The 24,313-nt window shown below is 43.2% G+C and overlaps 1 protein-coding gene across 2 annotated transcripts in view; it reads right to left on the bottom strand.

Annotated features, from left to right (window-relative positions):
* FMR1NB (FMR1 neighbor) overlaps positions 1–24,313 on the bottom strand; it is a 114,121-nt gene that overhangs the window by 26,839 nt on the left and 62,969 nt on the right. For both annotated transcript variants that reach the window (XR_012906947.1, XR_012906948.1), the window contains exon 8: positions 16,567–16,714. The gene's annotated coding sequence lies outside the window, so the exon portion shown is untranslated. The remainder of the gene's footprint in view (positions 1–16,566; positions 16,715–24,313) is intronic.

The following is a 24,313-nucleotide window of genomic DNA, read 5'->3' as shown; positions in this document are numbered from 1 at the left end:
AGGATCGGGTCAGCAAAGGCTTCCACAGCCAACTGATCCGCGTCTAGACTACCACACTGTGCCGGATCAGCTGATCGTCGGCACAGCACGGCGGCCATGTTTATTGTAATGAAGCGGGCATTATTTAAATCTCCGCTTCTTTGCCTATGCCGGATAGCCTAATCTACATGCCTCTGGTGACAGAGGCATGTATTCTAGACATACCCTACGTCTAGACTGGCCCCTTCTTCGGAAGAGGCATCCTTTTCCGGAGGATCTCTTCGAAGTAGGAATAAGAGATCCTCCGGAAAAGGGCTTTATTCCGGAGGATCGCGCCAGTCTGGACGCTCTTTTCCGGCTTTTCCCCAAGCCGGAAAAAAAGCGGCGGCCATGTTTGTTTATATCCCGCGGGAGATATTTAAATCCCCCGCGGATTTCCCTATTCCAAAGTTCAAAATTAGCATGCCTCTTCCAAAGAAGGGGCCAGTTTAGACGTAGCCTAAGGGTATGTCTACACAGCACAACTAAAGTCGAATTAAGCTACGCAACTTCAGCTACATCAAGTGTGTAGTTTAAGTTGAAATTTTAGTTTTGGTGCTATCTACACAGCAGGAAGTCAAGGAAGAACACTCTTCCTTCAAATTCCCTTTTTCCTCGTGAAATGAGGGTTACCAAGAGTCGGAGTAAGAAGTCCTCCAGCTTGACATTATTTCAGAATGAAAGCTTGTGGTGTAGATGTTATTCTGAAATGACACTGCTGTGTATACTTAACTTGAGATGCCATAAGACTACTTGTTGTTTCTGAGTTACAGGCTAACACGGCTACCCCTCTGAGAGTCACCAAGAAAAAGATGTTCATCCTCCCAAATCTACATTTTCTAGATAATTGAAATGTCCACAGTTGGGATACACTAGAACAGTGTTTACATTGTCTCTACATGCTTGAAAGAAGGGAAACCAGCCAAATATTTGGTATCTTTTCAAGCTAGAAGAAAACTGGGATTTACTCTGTTGGAGATTTGCCGCCCATGATGTGCACTTCCAGTATCAGGTTATTTTCTTTCCAACTACTTTTTCTCCTTCCCATTTATTTCTGTAGTATACATCATCATGCCTAAGTGATTGGGCAACAAAATGGCAAATGAAATTTAAGGTTGATAAATGTAAAGTAATGCACATTGGAAAAAATAAGCCTAACTGTACATGCAATATGATGGGGACTAATTTAGCTACAACTACTCAAGTGAGAGATCTTGGAGTGATTGTGGATAGTTCTTTGAAAACATCCACTCGGTGTGCAATGGCGGTCAAAAAAGCAAATAGAATATTAGAAATCATTAAAAAGGGGATAGAGAATAAGACAGAGAACTTCATATTGCCTCTATATAAAACCATGGTACACCTACATCTTGAATACTGTGTACAGATGTAGTCACCTTTTCTCAAAAAAGATATATTGGCATTGGAAAAGGTTCAGAAAAGGGCAACAAAAATTATTGGGGGTTTGGCACAGGTCCTATATAAAGAGAGATTAAAAAGACTTGGACTTTTCAGATTAGACAAGAGGAGACTAAAGGGTTATGATAGAGGTCTATAAAATCATGACTGGTGTAGAAAAAGTGAATGGCTGTGTCTAGACTGACAAGTTTTTCTGGAAAATCAGCCACTTTTCCGGAAAAACTTGCCAGCTGTCTACACTGGCCGCTTGAATTTCTGCAAAAGCACTGACTTCCTACTGTAAGAAATCAGTGCTTCTTGCGGAAATACTATTCTGCTCCCATTCAGGCAAAAGTCCCTTTTGTGGAATGCTTTTGCGGAAAACGGACAGTGTGGACAGCTCAGATTTGTTTTCCGCAAAAAAGCCCCAATCGCGAAAATGGCTATCGGGGCTTTTTTGCGGAAAAGCACGTCTAGATTGGCACGGACGCTTTTCCACAAAAAGTGCTTTTGCAGAAAATCATCCATGCCAATCTAGACACCCTGTTCCTAAAATGCTTTTAATGGAAAACTTTTCTGTTAAAAGCATTTCCGGAAAATCATGCCAGTCTAGATGTAGCCAATCAGTAAAGGTATTGACTTATTCCCACAATATAAGAACTAGGGGTCACCAAAGGAACTTAATAGGCAGCAGGTTCAAAACAAACAAAAGGAAGTTTTTCTTCACTCAGTACACAGTTAACCTATGGAACTCCTTGCAAGAGGATGTTGTGAAGACTAGGACTTTAACAGGGTTAAAAAAAAGAGCTAGATAAATTCATGGAGGTTAGGTCCATCAATGCCTATTAGCCAGGATGGGGAGGAATGGTGTCCCTAGCCTCTTTGTCTGGAAATGGGTGACAGGAGAGGGATCACATGATGATTTCCGGTTGTGTTCTCTCACTCTGAAGCATATGGCCCCTTTCAACAGACAGGATACTAGGCTAGATGGACCTTTGATCTGACCCAGTACAGCCATTCTTATGTTGATATCATCTTTAATTGGCCACTGCTGATGGTTTTTCTGACCAGCAAACCTAACAAAAAAGTAGAGTAAATTTTAAACAAGTAATCTCCCTGACTGACAATATGTCAAATATTTGGGTGCATTCCTTGATCCGCACTCCTTCCGACTACCACTCTCTCCCCTACTTTCCCATGCCCATCAGTGCTCTCTTCAGATTGATTGGTCATCCATTGGTAAAGGACAACAGGGAGGATATTGTTTTTTCTTTGGCTAGCCCTACCTCTCATTTTTCCACAGAGAAGTTTTCAATGTGATCATTTAATATTTGTTTAAAGTGTTCCTTTCCCCTCTTATCTGCAAAGCAACTCTGAGCTTTAGTTCAAATACATTTCAATGAATTTGTGTGGGCCATGAACCTGCCTCTGTTCAGTTTCATGTCGTTGAGTGGTACTGACACAAATGTCTACAGAAAGTCAGCTGTGTAAGTATTCATGGTCACCAATTACTAAAACGACTTGTGAGCTCTAAAAGTGCTTGCAGATTCATTCCATCAGCAAATAAGAATGTGACTTCTTTGATCACTTCTGACTAACCAACATGTCTCCAATAATGAGTACACAGAAGGTAGATATGGGCTTCATTGTCAAACACGTGGGATGTTGTGGGGAGTTGTAGGACATGCTCATATTGGCTCTGAGATACATAAAAGGCCATTTAAGGTATCTCTCTAAACATCCATTTGGGCATCAAAACATGGGATACGATGACCAGTTGAGGCCCCTGGGGTGTGAAATCTGGGCCTACAGCCATCTTTAATATGATGAAGTGACTACTTTTATGAATAGACTACCACTGTGATATAAACAAAGCACTGTTACAAAAGTGTTCAACATATGGCACTGACTGATTGAAATAGACTACATTTGAGATGGAAGGCAGCCAGTCCAGTGATTGAAGGGTATTAAATGAGGGACTTGCACAATCAGCTCCATATTGTCTCCACAGAAAGGCAGTTTACAGAACTTGTCCCAAAGCCAGAAGTTCTGCAAAGCCTATAGAATCATGAGGGTTTATTGGAACACTGCAAGTACCACGCCCTGCATACACAGGGAGGACTTGACTTCCTATGACCCCCCTCCCCGCCCCCGGAACAGTTACATCATCACACAACATGCAGGACAACAACTGAAAGACACAGCTTCATCTGCTGTTAGAGGAACTGTTTACATTGGGGCGGGCAATCATTTTCAAGGGAGAGGAGGGGCACTTCACGAATTTTAGTACATAGTCACAGGCTGGCTCTCACCCTCCCCCCCTGAAGGGGCGGTGCCTCGGGCAGAAGGGGCGGGGCTGCGAGCTACAGAGAGAAAGATTGTGGGCATATGAAAGAGAGACAGTATGTGTGAAACAGACTTTGTGACAGTGTGTGGGGCAGTGTGTGTGTGTGACAGTGACTGTGTGTGTGTGGCATGGAGACTGGGGTGTGTGTGGCAGTGACATAGAGCGTGTGCGCTGTCTGCTGCTGGGCAAGTTTCTGAGAGTGGCCATGCACTGTCTCTTTAAGGGAAATCTGTCCTGCTCTGTTGTCTTCCCCTCCTCCACTTGGCACTCCTCTGAGTCTCTTACCATTCATGCTTCAGATTGGAGCAACTCTGCTGTGTGTTTCCCACTCCCCAACCCCTGCTCTACATGCAGAGATGGGATACCAGGACAGGGGAACACCCTGACTTCAACACTCCCTTTTCCCCTCCATTCTCCTCCCCCCTTCCTCTGCCCCTGCTCTGCACAGCTAGCAGGACAGTCCTGCAGGACAGAGCAAGGTTGGGGGGAGGGGCAGCTGAACACATTGCAAGCTCTGCTAATCAGCGAGCTGGGCTGGAGAGAAATGCATGTCAGGTCGGATCCGGCCCCTGGGCCTGGATTTTGCCCACCCTTGGTCTATACTGACCATTCCAGTTCCTTTGAAATGCAAAAAAATTCAAATAGCCACCTCAGCAGCTGATCATGGCTCCCTCTTGATTCATAGTAATTAATGCAGACACATTAGCACCAACCTGGAGGTGAATTTCATTGATCCCCCCTGAACCACATAATTAGAGTAGGGGTGGTTTGGACTCATCGCCAAAATAGAAGATGTAACAAAGGAGTTAATATGGTGGAAACCATCCAGGTAGCAATGGAAAGAAAATTAAGGGTGTATGATAAGGTGAAGGCTGGACTCATTTGGCAGAGTGGAGGGGGTAAGAAGACAAGACCAGAGGTCATCACATTGGATATTTAAAAAAAAAAACCCAAAAAACCCGACAACAGTCTTATCTATTTGATGCAGGATATTGGAAATGGTAGCATTGCCTAAAGCAGAACCAATTCTGTTCTTGGATCAGTACAGATAGAACCTTTCAGCCAGCTGGAGTCCCATTAAAGTAAACGGATCTGGCTATAGGGATTGCATTGAGTCTGAGGAATTAAGCACGGAGCACATTCTGTGGTGGGAGCAGCATTTATGATGAACTTGCTGAAATGAGTACATGTGGGCAAATATAAATGCTATTGTTACCAGCAACATCATTACTTCATTACAGTTGCAATTTGTCATTAGTGATTTGTAGACACCCGTAGTGTTATACGCCATCCACAAACAGCACATCATGCTTTTTGAAAATGTATCCAGAATCTTCCAATAAAATAAAGAACAAATATACAACAAGATCAATCTTTGATGGAAAGGTCTTTAAAAAAAAGAAACCCAGCTACCCAGATCCCAGGGAACTCATAACAACTATGTTTTCTGCAGGATGCGTTAGTCAAAAATTCAGAAAAGTCTAAAATATTTTATAATTTATATGGAATACACATACCGCTGAGTACGAGGAATTCTTTCTGCATGAAAAGCCAGCAAGTGGCACCTCATTAAACAGGACCTAGACTTAATCTAACTTGGAACAGATAAAAAGAGAAAGGATTCATATGAAGCTACCCTGCCTGGGGGTTTAATCTCAAAGCTTTTGAGGATAATGAATGAATTAAGTAGGGCAAGTGATTAACAACAAAGAAGCGATCATATAATAAAAAAACAGAAATTGTATTAAATTTAGAGCAATGTTTCCATTGTTTATGGACAGGATCCTGCTGGGATTTTTTTTGATTATTTTAACCCTTAAAGAATAAATAGGTAAAATGTACTGCAGTGTATGTTTTGCAGATTTAAAATGGAAAGATATGGGATAGGCTCCAAGGGGAATATGTAATAATGCCTAAATAATGAAATGTTCTGGTATCAATATTTGTATCATTATAAAAACAAAATTCAGTCTGTAGGCAACACCACTATTTTTTAAAATGTTTAACGTAATGATACAAGTATGGAATAAGCACCATAAAAATTACGATGCTTTATATTATTGGAGTGTGTTACAGCTGGTTTCCCCATCAGACAAAACGGCATGAGGCCCAGCTAACACAATACACCGTTGCTTGAAAGATTGGAGTCTGGAACTCAAACTGAGTCCCTGCTCTCTAGCTGGCAGGGGCTGGATCAGAGATTGAAAAGCAGCCTCTCAGGGTACATCTATGCAGCAATAAAACATCCACAGCTGGGCTGCTTCAGTTGACTTGAGCTTGGGCCGGGGGACTGTAAAATGAAACTACAGTTAAGTGTCTGGGCTCAGGCTCTAGGGCTCTTCCACCTTGTGCGGTTCCAGAACCTGTAGTCTCCTCTGCAATTTTATAGCCCTGCACCCTGAGCCTGAGACAGCTGACCGGAGCCAGCTGCAGGTATATTATTGCAGTGCAGACACCCCTTCTTTTTCTAGTAAGCTTTCTGGAAGAACCAGGAGACAACAAATACTGACGGACCCTGGAGGTTTGTCTAAACTGGTGTTTCCTCAGTAGTTGTAACTCAAGATAATTCATTGCCAGTTAATACAAGACAAACTCAGGACTAAAGGCTAGAACTAAACCCTGCACACACAAGTGTGCTTTGCACTTATGTGAAGTTATAAAAATGTGTGTTTCCTGGAACAAATGTCGGGGGAATGTCTAGATTAATATTGACAAGGGTGAGTCTACACTGCACCCGCAGCTCGAAATGAGCTATGCACTTTGAGCTACGCAAAGTGCGTAGCTTATTTCGAGTGTATTTTGAAATAGCTTGTTTTGTAATCTGGCACTGTTTACACAGCCCCACATTTCTAAATAAACTGCTATTCCGAAACGTCCGTTAATCCTCGTGGAATGAGGTTTACAGGGACTTCGGAATAGAGAGCCCATTATTTAGAAAGCTATACTAGAAATATCCTGAAATAGCGCCGCAGTGTAGACTTACCCTCAGGCTACGTCTACACTGCCCAGTCTTGTGCAAGAACATATGCAAATGAGCCGCCATTTTTACACAAGGGGCTTTTGCGCAAGAAGGAGCAGTCTACACAGAAAATAAGTAATCAACACTGAAAATAAGTGGCAGAATGGCTCTTGCACAAGAGGGGGGGTTTTGTGCAAGAATGAGCAGTGTAGACTGCTCCGTCTTGCTCAAAAGCCCCTTGTGCAAAATGGCGGCTCATTAATTATGCAAATGAGGTGTGGCGATATTCATCGCCATGCCTCATTTGCATATGATCTTCAGCAAAACTGGGTAGTGTAGACGTAGCCTCAATGTATTAGCTATTCTCTTAAGGTTCTCATTGCCCATCAACCCATTATGTTCATTTCCATACTAAATCATTAGTATTTACTGTTAAATTAAATGCAGACCACAAATTCTAGTTTAGACAAACCTTGATGGATGCAGCATCTGGATGGTGATCCAACTAACACAAGACTGGACTGGAAGACAGAAAATTTGGCAGCCACATAGCGTTAGTGATATCTCTTTCCTTGCCCAGAAGATTCCAGGGCAGGTGACATTTTAGGGTCCAGCAGCTATCAAATGAGCTGGACATAGTATCCCGTTAAGGCTCTTTAATGAGATAAAACCCCATTGTTTGCAGAGGCATGTTCCCTGCCGCTTTCATAAAAGATCTAATGAATTGTCAGTGTGTTAGATGTGTGTCTAACGGGGAAACAAAACCCAAATGCTTGAAACTTGAGATTTCAAGGGGTAGGTCACAGGAGAGGAAAAAAAAAACCACCTGGATTTTTCTCAGTGCTTGTGATCAGCTCTGAACTTCCCTTTTCCATGCACTAAGGCATTTCTGGATAAAGAAGCAGAAGATAAAGGCAGTAATTGATGGTATAATGCCCACCAACTTCAGCAGATGTGAACTCTCGTAATGAAGCATGTGGGCCTAATTTGGCATCACTTGTCACCAGGCGAATCTTCTGCAGGGTATCTTTCTAAAATCTATGTTTGGTTGGCACCTGTGCCTTATTGAAACTGGCATAGCACCTTGTGAATGGGCACGGTGCCACTAACAGATGGGGATGAAAGCTGATATGATGCCTGAGATCTAGTATTTTTATGTGCAGCAAACTTTAAGTAGCAAGGGCTGGGGTTTCGTCCAGGAACAACAAAACTAGTGGCGCACATAGTTCTCAGGCCCAGATTAACTTTGAAAGCCCACACTGGCCTCTGTAGCTACGTTCTACAAGATACAGGTTTGAACAAACCGGAATGTAAGACCAGTGTAGGGAAAGAGAAAAATCAGCATGGTGCTCCTAGCGGAAACAAGTCCCAGAGGTTGCACTGCAGACCTAAGTGATGAGCAATTTTCAGTTTAGCCACCTTTTCAGGCATCTACATTTAGTATAGAAGACATCCGTAGATGGGGAAAAAAAAGTACCTTTACCAACAGTATCGTAACTTACGGGTCAGATGTCAGTCAGTATAAATCAGTTTCACTCCATAAACGTCCAAGGAGGGATGACAATTTACACCAACTGAGGATATGGCCCAATAGTCAGATATCCTGATGACGGCTAGCATTCCACCAAAAAACACACAATGATTTTTTTTAAAGCTGATTTTTTTTGGCGTGTATGAAAACACACACAGCCAAATTCTGCCCTGATCTCATGCAACTCCATGCAAGTCTTCCCCACTGGAATCGCATAAGGTATATATCAAACTAAAGTGACACCCATTGTATCTGATGCTCCTGTTTCATATTGGTAACAAAATCTCTCTAGGAACTTTTGTTAGCACATTGAACTCAATGCTTGCATGTAGGCTGCCATTCTAAACTTCCCATCTTCGTCCCTCTAGCTTCCAATGCTGCCTCAGACAGCTTCCTTTCTGTCCTGACCTGGCCTGGCCCTCAGTGTTCTGTGCTGTTATTTAGCTCCAATTTACCCCGAATGTCTTCTAAGACCCCAAGGGAAGTGTTGGCAAAGCTGCTAGACATATTGACCTCCTGTGGTCTGGCAAATTCTCTGGTTTGGCACCAGGATGCCGGAATAGGGAGGTTCAACCTATACCTGTGGAATTTGAAGATTCTCTATTACATGATGTTACAACTGCTCCAGATCAATCTAAGAGATCTTATTTCCTCTTAAATGGATCAACTGTTCCCAAACAAACAATATATAGTTCATAACCAGTACATGTCAGGTTTAGTAGATATTTGCCTATGGCAGAATGCATGTGGAGTAAGGAGCATTGACACATAATATTATCCACAGATATATGGAGTTACCCAAGCTGGGAATCTAGACCAAAGGTAACAGAACAGATTGTGCTAAATCTTGCTCCCTTTATTCATGGAAGTAGTTCATAGTGATTTCATTATGATTACTTGTCTGAGTAGAAAAAGCTGGATAGAGCATTTTTTAAAAGAATATTCAAGAGTAAGCAGAAGACATCACAGGACTGAATGATACCCGCTTTTAGAGTTGTGGTGTTGACAAGGAAAGTATTCATGGGTTTTCTAATAATACATAATCTGTGCAATTTGTGAGTGTTGCACACAGATTTGTGTAACCTTGTATCTTCAACATGGGGATGGTGGTTTGTGCAGATTTCATAGTGCTCTGGATGAAACACTATTAACGTCTTTGCTCTAAGCTTAACAGGCCAATTTATTCTCTCTCGCACTCATAAAAAGTACCATCATTAGTGAACAGCAGTCAGTAAAATTACAGCATGAAAAACATGCAGGACAATAAGAAAATGTGCAAGAAAAGGATCAACTCTGCTGGCATGTACAAGTGGCTCATCATAATATCATTCTAACAAATGTCACCTGCAGGCTATCAACATTGTAGTCAGATATGATATTCAACATTAAAGCAAAATAATTCTTATAATGATGAGAATGCAGAACAAAATTAGCTTGTTACAAACTTGGATCATCATTACGGGTACTAAATTTAAAATGTGATTGGTCATCATTACATATTTTGAAGGTAGTTTTAAAGTTCTAAAGAGGATCACAACAAGCCCTGGTGTCTCTTTGCTCCCTTGTGTTCCCTCATTGGATCTGTATCCATCTGTTGTTGCCTCATGTCTTACAAGTGCAGGTTGAACCGCTCTAGTCCAGCGCTCTCTGGTCCAAAAACATCCATGGTCTGGCATGATTTTAGTTAGCCAGATGCCCACCTATCATGGCTGTGGCCAGGTTTCCCGCAGTGCCATAAAGTTTGTTTCTAGCTGCTAGTGCTCAGTGGTCTGTGCTGTTCTTCAGCTCTAATTTAAATGTCTTCTAAGAACCCAGCAAGCAGTGGAAGTGTTGGTGATGCTGCTAGACAATATTGACCTCCTGTGGTTCGGCAAATTCTCTGGTTTTTCACTGCACAGGTCCTGCGAGGATCGTGCTAGAGAGGTCACTTGTCCATTGTAAGCTTCCAGGAACAGGGATCATCTTTTTGTGCTGCCTTTGTACAGTTTCTGGCACACTGGGCTGATGGTCCCTGACTATGACTCTTAGGTGCCTCCAAAATACAAACAATTAACATTAACCGCATTGACCCTCAATGCAGGGAGAGCAAGGCGATGGTGTGTCAAAAAGCAAGGAACACCCAATATTCCCACTGTAGCAGTGTTGCTACACAACCCTCCCCATCCAGGTCAATAGCACAGCCCTAAAAATGTGGAGGTCTCAAAGGTAAATCCAATTAGTACTTTGCCACGTACTTTGTACATTGCCCTGGGACCTCCTCCATTAATGTACGGCTACGTCTACACTGGCTCCTTTTCCGGAAGGGGCATGTAAATTTCACTAGTCGTCGTAGGGAAATCCGCGGGGGATTTAAATATCCCCCGCGGCATTTAAATAAAAATGTCCGCCGCTTTTTTCCGGCTTTTAAAAAAGCCGGAAAAGAGCGTCTAGACTGGCCCCGATCCTCCGGAAAAAGTGCCCTTTTCCGGAGGCTCTTATTCTTATACTTTGAAGTAAGAATAAGAGCCTCCGGAAAAGGGCACTTTTTCCGGAGGATCGGGGCCAGTCTAGACGCTCTTTTCCGGCTTTTTTAAAAGCCGGAAAAAAGCGGCGGACATTTTTATTTAAATGCCGCGGGGGATATTTAAATCCCCCGCGGATTTCCCTACGACGACTAGTGAAATTTACATGCCCCTTCCAGAAAAGGGGCCAGTGTAGACGTAGCCTAGATGTTCCATTTTTGTACCCTATTGCCAAAACAGTAGATGTATCTGTATTTAACCATGTCACACACATGAAAGGAAACAGAATGAAGACAGAGCTCAGGGGCTCAAGAAATACCACTCAGGCGCAAGTTTTCTAAACAGCTGTGTTCTGTAACAACAGTTTAAACTGTTTCACACAAATTTTTTCCTGATTGATATCATCCCCAGCATCCTATCTGTGGTACTTTTATCAAGCGGAGACCGTGTGCACAGGGGCTGGCAAAACACTGCTAAAGTCAATGCTCATTTAAATGATAAGCTGAATGAGTGATCAGTCAAGCAAAACAAAGGATAAAAGATGAGCCAGATTTGTCTGTATGAATTCAGTAATATAAGCTAGCTGCTATTTTTTCCTCTCTTTAGCTCAGATGTGTTTATTTTCCCCACGCACACACACTGGTGGGTTTTTTGTGTACTAATATTTACAATCCAAACAGTCCTCCAAAGGGATCTGGTTTATCACTCAAAAAAAAAAAGTCTGATAGGTTTTCATACTTGTAAAGAATGAAACACAATAAAAACAATGGAGCGTGTAAAACATGCACTGTACGAGCACATTATAAGAAGTGCTATACATAACTGCACCAAGAGAGGTTGTGGAATTTGGAAAACAGATTTCTATTTATTAGGGTACTAGAGTTAAACAGAATGCATTTCAGACACTCATTGCTCAGTCCAATTAGCAACAAAGCCTTTGAAATACCCTTTCAATTCACTACTGGAATTATGTCCTTGTCCGGCAATGTCTGGTGGAAAAAGGGACCTTGCTGAAAGGACACTGGGCTTTGGCTCAATCCGGATAGAGCAGAGGGGATGCTGTTTGCAAGATCTAGGACTGCTCCCTCAGTTGTGAGCATTTACCAACCCATGGCCAAAGTGGCTTATTATCTTACTGTTCCCTACTCCTGAATTCCATGTAGACAAAAAGGACCAGAAACAGTCTCTGACCACCAGCTAGTCAATAGACTGTCCTTTTCTCTCAGTATGGACCTCTCTCCAGTTTACCTCATCTACAATACCTCCAATATAGACTTTTACTACTTGAAACCCCATGAAACCCTCTGAGGAGCTTCAGCTATAGCAGAACATGACTACATCTCCCTTTCATAGTAGGGCAACTTGATGAGTTTATATTACACCTAAGTTTCATATCCCCCAAACACTGATGGCCAACCAAACATATTTCTACAATAGATGAAGAGGAGGAAGCAGGAACATGGTAAAATGAAAGAGCTATTCAGAACCTGATCCCTTTTGCAAAGGCTGTTTCAGAGTACCCACTTTGTCCGACTCAGTTTGGGCTGACTGAGGGGAAAAAGAACATGTGTGACATGGATCCAGTATTTTTTAACAATGTTGTGGTCAGAATGTGCATTGGACAATATACGATTATGAATATTCCATGAAACAAACATGTTAAGAGATATGTACACCTCTTAAATAATTTCTGACCTACACAGAAATTGCTTTTATTGAGGTAAGAGCATCTATTACCAAGGAGAAAGTCAAGTGGGCTGTGGTATTTCTTGGGTTTCTCTTGCAAACCTTGCTCTTAAAGAAGATCTTGAAACATTGAGAGAGAACAAAGAAGATGAGAAAAAATAGGATTAAAGTGAAGAGAAATATTTGTTTGAATAGGTAAGAGCTAATTATACGTTTTCAATGACCCCTACTGGAAAATGTAATACAGAATAATGCAAGTAACCTCACATTTTTCATGCAGTGTTTTAATAGACAACTCTCTCTTTGAATGATGCAGATGTTTTAAAAGACTGGAAAAGATTCAAATAGGAATAAGTCCTTACCCCATAGCAACTACAGAGGAATGATGAAGGGGGACAATGCCAGATTGAAAATTTGTAGCTAATCTCATTGTTTCCTGCACAAATAAAATTTTATAATGAGCATACTCCATGCAAGCTGTGCGGAGCAGGACTCTCTTCCAAAGATGCACAGAGCAGTAGTAAAATCAAGCCTAGATGTAATGACATCTGTTGTGGCATTGTTATCAACTGCCATCATTTTCTGTCACAGATCTATCATAATCTCAACTTTTTAAAAAATATTAGTTTGTCTGCGGCATCTCGATGCTGGCACACGAGGACTGACAGATGCTTTAGTTTTACCTCATCTTCAAATGACATGGCTTCTCATTACACTAGCTACAGCTCAGCAAATTATTCTTCTGCTTTGGAAAGTGGACAAAATGCCATCTGTCTCGGCATGGTTATCAAAAGAAATACTGTAATGTGGAAAAACTGATCTGAAATGGTACCTGGCAACTCTACCGTGAGATCAGTTATCCCATTAAAGCCACACCTGGCAACCAACACTAGCGAGTGGGCTGTATGATTATTGTAACCAAGACAGCCACCTGGGATAGGGTAGTTTTGCTAACTGTTCCTGGGTACCTAGAATTTGAGGGGTGGACCGACTGAACCGTAGCAGCACTTTGATTGGATGCAGAGAGAGTGCATCCATCAGTTGTGCGCAATCAGCATGCATCTCACTTCACAGGCCCTTGCTTTACATGTGTGTCATAGAATCATAGCGCTAGAAGAGACCTCAGGAGGTCATCAAGTCCAGCCCCCTACCCACAGCAGGACCAATCCCAACTAAATCAACCCAGCCAGGGCTTTGTCAAGCTGAGACTTAAACACCTCTAGTGTCACTTTAGTAATACCGATAGAAGAAAAACAACTATGAGGACAGAAACCTGCAGAATCTGGCAACCCTTTGCATGGGCAACAGTAAATAAAATGTCTTGTGGTCCACACATAGAACTCGCATGGGTCACACGTGGCCCATGGGTCAGAGGTTGCCCACTCACTGGAGTAGAGTATACACATATGATAGGAGTTACTATAGAGAACTTTCTGGGTGTCTGGCTGATGAGTCTTGCCCACATGCTCAGGGTTTAGCTGATCGCCATATTTGGGGTCGGGAAGGAAGTTTCCTCCAGGGTAGGTTGGCAGAGGCCCTGGAGGTTTTTCGCCTTCCTCTGTAGCATGGGGTACAGATCACAGCTAAAGGATTCTCTGCATCTTGGGGTCTTCAAAGTATTTGAAGGCTTCAATATCTGAGATATAGGTGAGAGGATTATTCTAGGAGGGGTGGGTGAGATTTTGTGGCCTGCACTGTGCAGGGGGTCAGACTAGATGATCATAATGGTCCCTTCTGACCTTAAAGTCTATGAGTCTATGTACAGTTGTCAGACTACCATATTCCTAGCTATTGTACTGTGCTTATAGCCTAAGTGATAACCAATCTCTGACCTTTGCGCATATGTGGTTCTGATGCCACTAACGAATATTAATTATAGACTAGCATGAAAAACAAGGTGGTTTCTCAAAAGCAGAAACTCCAATGTGACTATGAGTAGATTGTGGGAGAGGAGTGTGTGTGTGTGTGTTATTAAAGGAAGATGGTTGTTAAAAGAAGGTGAAAAGGTTAAGGAAAGGGACAGGTTTCTTCACTGTGCTTTAATATGAACATCTGTGTGATTCAATATATAAACCAGATTCATCTGTGTAATTCTATAATATATAAAGTAGTTGGTCCTGCAGGAACAAAATCTTTTACTAAAGGATTTTTCTCCCAAGTCTTTAGAAAAGAGAAAGAGAAAGTCTTGCTATACATTTTAGAAATGTGTGTCTGTCTGTCCATCTGTCTGTGAGTCCATTTATTCAAGAACTCCTCCGAAATGGGAAGAGCTAGGACCACCAAATTTAGTAGGCAACTTCTTCTTATCATAACCCAAAGCAAGGTCAGGGTTTGGTTGTGCGAGGTAATGGGGTGTGTGTGGCACTCTGTTTCTCATAAAATGGAAAGGGAGGGGTCTGGTAGGAGGGAGTTATACTGCAGCATGACCACAGGGGGCAGCAAGGGGCCAGAGATGGGGACAAGGACAGCTATAACCCCATTGGGCCAGCAGGGCACAGGGGTGGAGAAACGAACAGCTATGTACTTTATATTTCAGAGGGTGTATCTGTTTGTGTGTCGGTTTGTCTGTGTGTATCTATCCTCCAGCTGGGGGACATGCACCCCTCCCCCAGCTGTGTCTGCTGGAGCTGCAGCGGCCACAGAGAGGTGCTTTTCACCTGGCCCCAAGCTGCTGTGGTAAGAGAGGGCTGTGGTAGTCTGCGAACTGAACCCCTCATCCACAGCCCAGCCCCACAGCAATGATTTAAATGAAGAAAAACAAAACTTATTTGAGTTAAGGATCTGAGCAATGCCAGGTAAATCTTCTAGTTAGTATATAGGTAGAAAAGTGGTACACCTCCAACAAGCTAACCCTGCCCTTCACACTGTCAGGCAAGGAGATTGGCCTCCTCAGACTCTCTCCCTCCCTTAAATAGCATGGTTTATTTTGAGTGCCAATGGGCTGATTGGAAGAGACCTGCTCTTACTCTGAGCCCAACATATATACAGACACATGTAGCAGGCAGAATCCCCTCTCTGCATTGCATTCAGCATCCACACATCCATTCAAAAAATGAGGTTTAGCTGACCAGAAACTAGGGATGTAAAATCCTAGTTAATCAGTTAACTGGTGAAACTTTAGGTTTAATTGGTGAACTGATTAAGCAAGATCCTGCATGGGAGGGGCCAGTAGCAGGATCCAGCTGCCCAAAGTGTGTGTGGGGCTTCTGACACCCCCCCATTTTGGGGGCTGCCACTGCCAGTCCCCGCCCCCCCATGCATGGGGCGGTTGATTTCTGCTCCCGGCGGGCCACAGATGGGAGACTGCTCCCAGATACTGGTTAACAGTTCATATTCCTACCACAAACATGAGTATGCACTTCAAACAAACATTCTCCTTCTATTGACTAGTATGAAATTAAGACTCCATACACAATCAACATGCTGCATCACTAGTGAAAAAATATAGCCTTCATTAACATATGCAGGAATTTGTACAGGATGAGCCTCTCTGGTCCGGCAATATCCGTAGTCCGGCATGATTTTAGTTAGCCAGATGTCCACTCCTCATGGGCATGGCCAAGTTTCCCGCAGTCCCATAAAGTCCTGGCTCTCAGCGTTCTGTGATGTTATTTAGCTCTAATTTACCTCTAATTATCTTCTAAGAGCCCAGTAAGCAGTGGAAGTGTTGGTAATGCTGCTAGACAATATTGACCTCCCATGGTTTGGCAAATTCTCTGGTTGGGCACTGGTTGGGTTCCAAGGGTGCTGGACTAGAGAGGTTCAACCTGTATCTCCTTTCATGGCCTGGCATAGGAGAGCACTTAGTATATATGACCAGAGTATCATTCTCTCTTTTTCTACTACTGCTTTCCAACCTCATATCTTCTAGCTCTTTATTTAACAGCGGGTAATTAATTCTACTCCCAGTTTGCACTGAAATCTGGCATTATTGTTGGAGAGTGAGAAACCCACATCCAAACATCCAGCTGGGCATGTAGACACAAAGTTAATTAAGAAGGGTGTGCATCACTAAATTTTAACCCACATAAAACTATTAAAAGAATGTCAAATTCCCTCCATTTAAAAGATATGTGGTGTTAAGTGTTCCCTCATTCATTCCCAATTGGCCTGGAGTTAGTCATACCTTATTTCAGACAGATCCTGAGTCCATTTCTCACGTTAACTCCAGTTCATTGACTTCAGTGGGTTTACACCTGATTTGCACTTGAGGACAATGGTTCTCTGTCAATATTGTCAGAAGTAGATTCAAAACCCTACAGGGCTGGCAGAACCTTAAACATGAGAGGATGAGAAGAGAGTGAATTTTTTTCAATCAAAAAATATTTTGGTCACAAATTGACTTTTGGAAATGAGGGTTTTAAATGGAAATTGCTTTTCTAGTTTTTTTGGTTTTTTAAGCAAAGCAAAAGCCAACACGGTTTCTTGGTTTTCCTAAAACCAGAAACATTCCATTCGCATTTTCCCCATTAAATGGCTTCCTTTATTATGAAATTTCTCATAAAATATAGTTGACTTTCCATAGTTGTCTAGAAGCGGATGCTAACGAGGAGGAATCTTCATGTTACATGGAGTATACATATACACATCTGTGTGCATACCCACACTTAATTATGGGTTAAATCCAGTTTCCCATATTGCTATAAGTGTGCCAGTATATATGTGTGTGTTTGTCTCTCCTCCTCTTCGACACTCACACTTTTACAGAACATTCCCGCTATAAGTCGCCCCAGTATACATCGGTTCCACACTAATGTTATTCACGTTTATAGGAACTGATACGTTATAAATCCTCCCATTCCCCGCTTTTACGTCATGCAAAAAAATCCTCCAATTTGCGCAAATGGAAGTCAGCTGCGGGAAAAAATTTCCTCGCTTTACATTGTTTCGCTATTCGTCCGTGTTTATTGGAACATATCTTGGATGTATAGCAGGGACACCCTGTATTTACACATGTACATACAGCACTATAGTGAAAGCCTTGAAAATGGTGTTTCTTTGGGATACGTTTTGCTATCTTTTAGGACTAGATTATGGTTGATCCTCTACACCGGCATAAGAGCATAAGGAGTCATAAATTACCGTGTTACATCTTTGAAGCCAGGCACCTTGCCATTCCCTGCACATGAGGAGAGAAACAGACACTGCAGAGCAGCTGTATCCTCACCTCAAGAAGGAAAGAGGGTAGGAAAAAGCAGGAAGGATGGATGGAAGTGGAGCTTTTTCTAGCTTTCCTCCCAGGCTGCTCCTTTGACAGCACAAGAACGTGCATGTCCCTCGTTCCTAGACCCTAACATCACGATATAGCCCTTCGACTAAGATCTTTGCCCTTTGACTAGGATCTAAATAATTCTTATTAACAGTGATTACGTTTGGTCTTGTAAACTGAATGAGATCCATGGCAGAGTCTTTTGTACTAGTCTCGTGCATTTCCCAAGCAAGGGATTGAGGATCTTTTATCTGTGAGCACAGCGTGAAGTTAGACATACTTTTGGTAATGAAAGCATCCTGCAAGCTACAAATGAAGCCATCAAAGCCTGCTTTTTCAAATAGCATGACTCCAGGCGACTGTCCTTCTGACCTTATCCAGCCAAAGCAGCCAGGATTAAAGAACACCTCTAAATCTAGGAAATACAAACCCAGTTTAAATATTATAGCAATCAAGACTTCACTCCGTGGTGGAACCAGGGTGCGTAAGCCATCAAAATAAACACACGCATAGACTCAGCTCCCAAGCCATAAACATGTAACAGGCCATGACATTAAAGCCAAGCAGGACTAATGGGGAAAAGGACGTATTAGGAATAGAATGCCCTTCATGGGTTGAAAAATTTGCTCACTTTTCCCTTACAAGTCAATGCTGCTTACAACTGCCTCTCAGCTACAGGCATGTAACATCCCAACTATGAGTGGTTCCCAACCTTTTTTATATGGGGGACCGGCAAACCCATTCACAAACTTTCGGCAGACTGGTAACATTTTGTGTGCATATTTGTATATAATGAATATGCAAATGAATATGAATATGCAAATATGCACATAAAATGTTACCAGTCCACCAAAAGCTCCAGCTCCCAGAGCCTCCCCATGTGCTTTGGATCTTGCCTGTAGTCGTGGCAGTGATAAGCTAGCCCAGGCCTACCAGCTTACCCAGGCTCCAATCCAAGAGGGTCAACATTATCTGGCCCCCGCAAAAGTGCCCTTTGAGTTACCCTCCCTGGGTCACTTCCTGCCATCTGCTTTTCTCCCCCAGCTTCCAATCCAGTAGAAGGTGAACTCCTCTGAGCTTCGTGAGCCATCACATCGGATGCCCTGCTTGTTCTACCCTTTTCCCTACCTTAGAATCATAGAATCCTAGAGCTGGAAGAGATCTCAGGAGGACATCAAGTCCCGCCCCCTGCCCAAGGGAGGACCAATCTCAACTAAATCAAACCAGCCAGGGCTTTGTCAAGCCAAGACTTAAAAACCTTTAGGGATGGAGATTCCACCACCTCCCTAGGTAACCCATCCCAGTGCTTCTCCACCCTCCTAGGGAAATAGTTTTTCCTAATATCCAACCTAGACCTCCCCCACACTGTAACTTGGGACCATTGCTTCTTGTTCTGCCACCTGTCACCACTGAGAACAGCCTCTCTCCACCCTCTTTGGAACCTCCCTTCAGGAAGTTGTAGGCTGCTGTCAACCTCCCCCCCTCCCCCCCACTCTTCTCTTCTGCAGACTAAACAAACCCAAATCCCTCAGCCTCTCCTCATAGGTCATGTGCTCCAGCCCGCTAATCATTATGGTCGCCCTCTGCTGGACCCTCTCCAATGCGTCCACATCCTTTCTATAGTGGGGGGCCCAGAATTGGACACAATACTCCAGACACCTTGCGTCTGTCTCTTGTCTGTTTAGATTGAAAACACTTAAGGACAGGCAGGAGGGCTGACAGCCTTGCTAGGCCTCTGGGCAAAGTGGCAGGGCCCAGCTTTGCACTCCTGGAAGGGGGGGAGTCTTGGTTGGAAGGGCAGGGCTGGGGGGAGCCAGACCTCAGTGTCACCTGGAGCGTGCCACGCTAGTCCCCCCCCCCCACCCTGGAGAGCTGCCCTGGAGCGCACCATGGTCCTGCACCCAGGCAGCCCTCAGAGCCACCTGGAGCGTGCCATGCAGTGCTCCGGTGGTGCTTTAAAGTGAATGGGATTAGGTAGCAGTGGCAGTGGTCAGGAGCTCTGGGCCATTTTGAATCACCAGGCCCCAGGGCAACAATCCCCTCCCCCCATTGACAGGCCTGGGGACAGTACAAATTACTGTGCATTTGTACTGTGCCTAACTGCAGGGGGGAAATGGCAAAAACTTCAGATAAACTTCCCATGTGTCTTAAAACCACAAATCAGTAACGTTTTGGATTATTTCATGTGTATTTATTCACTTTTTTAGGCCCTCAGTGTTCATGCTTCCCAGTTCGTCGATCTCTTCTAAAACCGAAAATCCTCCAAATAGAAAAGACTGCACAAATGGCTTTCCTCCTACCTAGGAAACCTAACCATGGGTTAGAACTTCAAGAGCTGACAAAACAGTGAAGCTGTTGACTCTAGAAACAAAAACAGTCCCCCTTCAACATTACAGTGTGTATGTGGGGTGAGTGAGGAAGAAAAGGCAGAAAGCAACGCCATCTGAGAGTGTTGTTATAGACAAGCTGGTTCCAGGATAGGAGAGAGTGAGGGAATAAGGTAATATCTGTTAGGGTACGTCTAGACTATAGGCTTTTGTCGACAGAGGCTTTGTCGACAGATAGTGTCGACAAAGCCTCTGTCGACAAAGAGCGTCTAGACTACATCCAGTTCTGTCGACAAAGCAAGCCGCTTTGTCGACATGAGAGTGTAGACACAAAGGACAGCGTAGATGCAATAACACCTTCTGTCAATGGAACTCTGTCGACAAAAGGCGTTATTCCTCGTAGAATGAGGTTTACCACTGTCGACAAAACTGCCTAGTTTTGTCGATGTTATGTCAACAGAACTCAGCGGTAGTGTAGATGCAGGCATAGTTTTGTTGACAAAAGTCCACTTTAGTCGACAAAACCCTGTAGTCTAGACACACCCTTCTGCTGGTGAAAGAGAAGCTTTGGAGCTTACACAGAGCTTTTTTGAAGGTGCAATGCTCAAAAGCTGTTGATCTATTCTCAGCAAAAGAAGTTGGTCCAGGAAGAGAGATTACTTCACCCAGCTTGTCACTCTGCCTGAAAGACAAGACATGTATCATGGTACTTCTATGCCCTCTCTAGTATATAATATTTCATTCAGTATCTGAACACTTCACCGTCTATATTGTATTTCTTTCACACATTGATGGTGATCTAAGACCCATTTCCAGTCACTAATAGGATGAAGAATGTATCCTTGCTCCTAGCCTTTTTGGCATTTTCTTCCGTGGTGCTAGATGATGCCCTCCAGGATTCTTCAAATGCCGCCTATGTGTTTTCACACAGCAAACTTTTTGTTCTCGCCTACATGCAAATTTTAAAGTGGTTGAAGGGGTGATCTGGGAACTGTTCTACACCAATGAGTTGGCAGCACACCCTGAAGCAACACAACCAGACATTACAAACCAATTTGCTGTAAGGGCTCGATTTTGACCTTACCAGCAATTCATCAAAAGCTGAGATTATGCACCAACCATCCCCTAAACCAAACTTACCATTCTCCATCAATAAGCTTGGAAGATACCATTCTCCAAGCCAAACCATGTATTTATTACAGTGGCATGTTAAATAATGAGGTTTAAATCACAAAACAAATGCACAAATTAAGAAAGCTTGCACAGAACCATGCCTTTATTCCTGCATCGGGCAGCAGCATAGATAATGCTGCTGTCCTTATGACATTGCTCTGGGAATATGAAACATGGTCCTACATATTGAACCTCTCTAGTCTGGCACCCTTGGGAGTTGACTGATGCTGATCCAGAGAATTTGCTGAACATGGGAGGTCAATATTGTCTAGCAGCATTACCAGCACTTCTACTGTTTATGGGCTCTTAGAAAACATTTAGGGGGTAAGTTGGAGCTAAGTAACTGCACAGAACACTGAGAGCCAGGACTGCTGGCTGTAAACAAATTTTATGGGATCATGGGAAACTTGGCTACACCAGCTACGTCTACAGTACAACGCTATTTTGGGATACTGAAATATCCCAAAATAGCAATCCCGCATCTTCACTGCAAGCCCAATATTTTGAAATATAATAGGCTCACTATTTCAATGTCCCTGTAAACTTTATTCCACGAGGAGTAAGAGACATTTTGGAATAGCGATTTATTTCAAAATAAGTGCTGTGTAGGCAGCGCCAAATTTTGGAACAAGTTATTTCAAAATTACATGGAAAAATAAGATATGCAATTTGTGTAGCTCAAATTGCGTATCATATTTCAAGCTATGGTGCAGTGTAGATGCTCCCACCCATAAAAAGTGGACATCCAGCTAACTAAAATCATGCCAGACCACAGATGTTGCTGGACCAGAGAGTGCCAGACTAGAGAGATTCCAACTGTATTACCATTGACATATTACAATTCTTGAGAGTTTTCATTTGGAACATCTACTAGGACTGTTGGCCATTGCTTGGCAGAGCCGATATGGAAGTCTGGGCAAAATGTGACTCAATTGGTATTGATGCTCATTTGACTTATGCCCAGGTAGGATGAACTAGACATGTAATTTACATGCATGAGACCTGTCTATTAAAACAAATTTCATATTCTGACGACCATAAGAGTGAAAAGCGGCAGAAGATTGTCTGAAAGATGATCTGCATGAAATAACTATTTCTGACTCCATCTTCCAACAGCTGGCTAGATAAGTGGCTCTGTGGTCAATGCTATAAATGTTCCGCCTGAACTCATGTATGGATCAACGAATGTAAAGGCCCATTAGTACAATTTGTGATTGAGGACACAGTCCTGGAAATGGGAGTGACTATTATTGTCTCATTAGGCCTGTGAGTGAGGGAAGTGCTATTATCTGTGTTATACAGATGGAGAAATGTGGCAGAGAGATTAAGGGACTTGCCCAAGGCCATGTGGGAAGTCTGTGACAGAGCAGGAACTTCAAGTCCTGAATTTGACACTAGTACCTAAACCACTAGACAATCTTCCCTTATATTGATCTGTCTTCCTACCTTGTTGGGGGGTGAGGGAGAGGGAGGAAGACAGATTCTGAAGACACAGCTTAATATGAGCCATACTTTCTTTACAGATGCCCTGCATGTCTCCTGTGAAGTCAGCAAGAGCTTTGACATGGAAATCAGTAGAGCCTGGATGTCACACTAGATTATAAAAATGTGAAATTGTTGTTATTGGGAGAGCAAATCTGTGTGTGAAAACAAACATAGACTTGAGGCCTCCTTTGAAAATTGAGGCACAAATCCAGAGCAGACTCTCCTCAAATATAGATTTCGCCTTTTCCAAAAGTCTTTCACTCTCAAAACAACGAAATGCAAAACCAAAACAAACCAAGCTGACTGAAAATGGTAGATACTGCCCATCCGATAAATCATGATGTTTTTCTCTTCCTCCACCCCCTACCCCCACCTCCCAAGGAGGGAGGACTATTACAATAGCCAAATGAGAGCCAGAGAAACTACCCTCTCTGCCTTCTGCTATATTCTAACATGGAAATAAGTTTTCCAATTTTCAGCACACATTGCCATGTTCAACTGTCAGAAGGTGCTGATCTCCATGGTAACTGTATGATTCTCATTATCATACTGGGACCATCTCCTTTTTTAGAAGCCTTATTTGTCAGGCTCTCTCTAACTACTAAAGAAGAAACCGAGTGAATCAAAGAATGATTTGGATTTTGCCTTTAGACTATCATCAGACATTTATCTGGTTTTGTCCCTGGAGTTCTTTAGACTGCAATAAATCTATTGTGGGACTTGTGAGTGATTCTCTCTTTTGCTCTCCCCACTCCCTACCATCCCAGTACTCTGATTTTCTCATTTTTATAAATAAGCAGAACCGTAAATAAAATGACAAAAGCAGGGAACAAAAGCAGAGCTGATTCAGCTTGCTGAGAATCAACAGCTATCAGCCAGACGGCAGAAAGTTACAGCTCTCACAGTGGCTCCTTATAATGAAGAGCTAACATGATTAGGCACAAAGGCGGGGGAGGGGGAGATTAAGTCGGAACTCTCAGGTCCACTTTCCCATCCTCCTGCTGATCTGCAGTGGCCATACGCAAGCTACTCAACCTCTGCATATTTTAATGCATCCTTCTGTAAGATTGATTTTTTTTATGCTTATCTTCTAAGAGTGTTGAGAAATTTAATACACACTGTGACAGACCCAGGGCAGTTGGCTACAGTAGCTTGGTGGAGGGTAAATATACAGGAAACTGGATGAATAATTCTCTGTTCCCTGAGTGAACTGGCCAGGCACTGCTGTCAGGAATCAAGGAGCCAATAAAGAGCTTGCCTGAAGCAACAGGCTAATCAGGGCATCTGCAGCCCATTAACGGACTGGGGCCAGTTTAAAAGGCTTCCCCTTCAGGAAGGGCAGGGAGAAGGCCAAAGACTGAGAGCGAAGAGGTACACTGAGAGCGCTAGGGACTGGGAGAGTGGTAGAGAGCTGTGGAGTAGCAGGAAGGATTGCTCAGGTACTAAGGAGAAGGTACAGGGAGGGAGCGTTTGAGGAAGAGATTCAGGGAAAGGCTGCAAGACTAGGAGTGGAGGAAACACTGCCAGTTGCCCCTGCCTTAAGGTCCCTAGGCTGGAACCTGGAGTAGTGGGTGGGCCTGGGTCCCCTCTCAACCCTCCTCATAACACTGCAGAGTCCACCCCTTAGGGTACGTCTAGACTACAGGCTGTTGTCGACATGAGAGTGTAGACGGAAAAGA

Source organism: Pelodiscus sinensis, chromosome 13 (genome assembly GCF_049634645.1).
Source record: "Pelodiscus sinensis isolate JC-2024 chromosome 13, ASM4963464v1, whole genome shotgun sequence".
NCBI lineage: Eukaryota > Metazoa > Chordata > Testudines > Trionychidae > Pelodiscus > Pelodiscus sinensis.
Note: the sequence above shows the minus strand (reverse complement) of the source record. Positions and strands in the feature narration are given on the sequence as shown.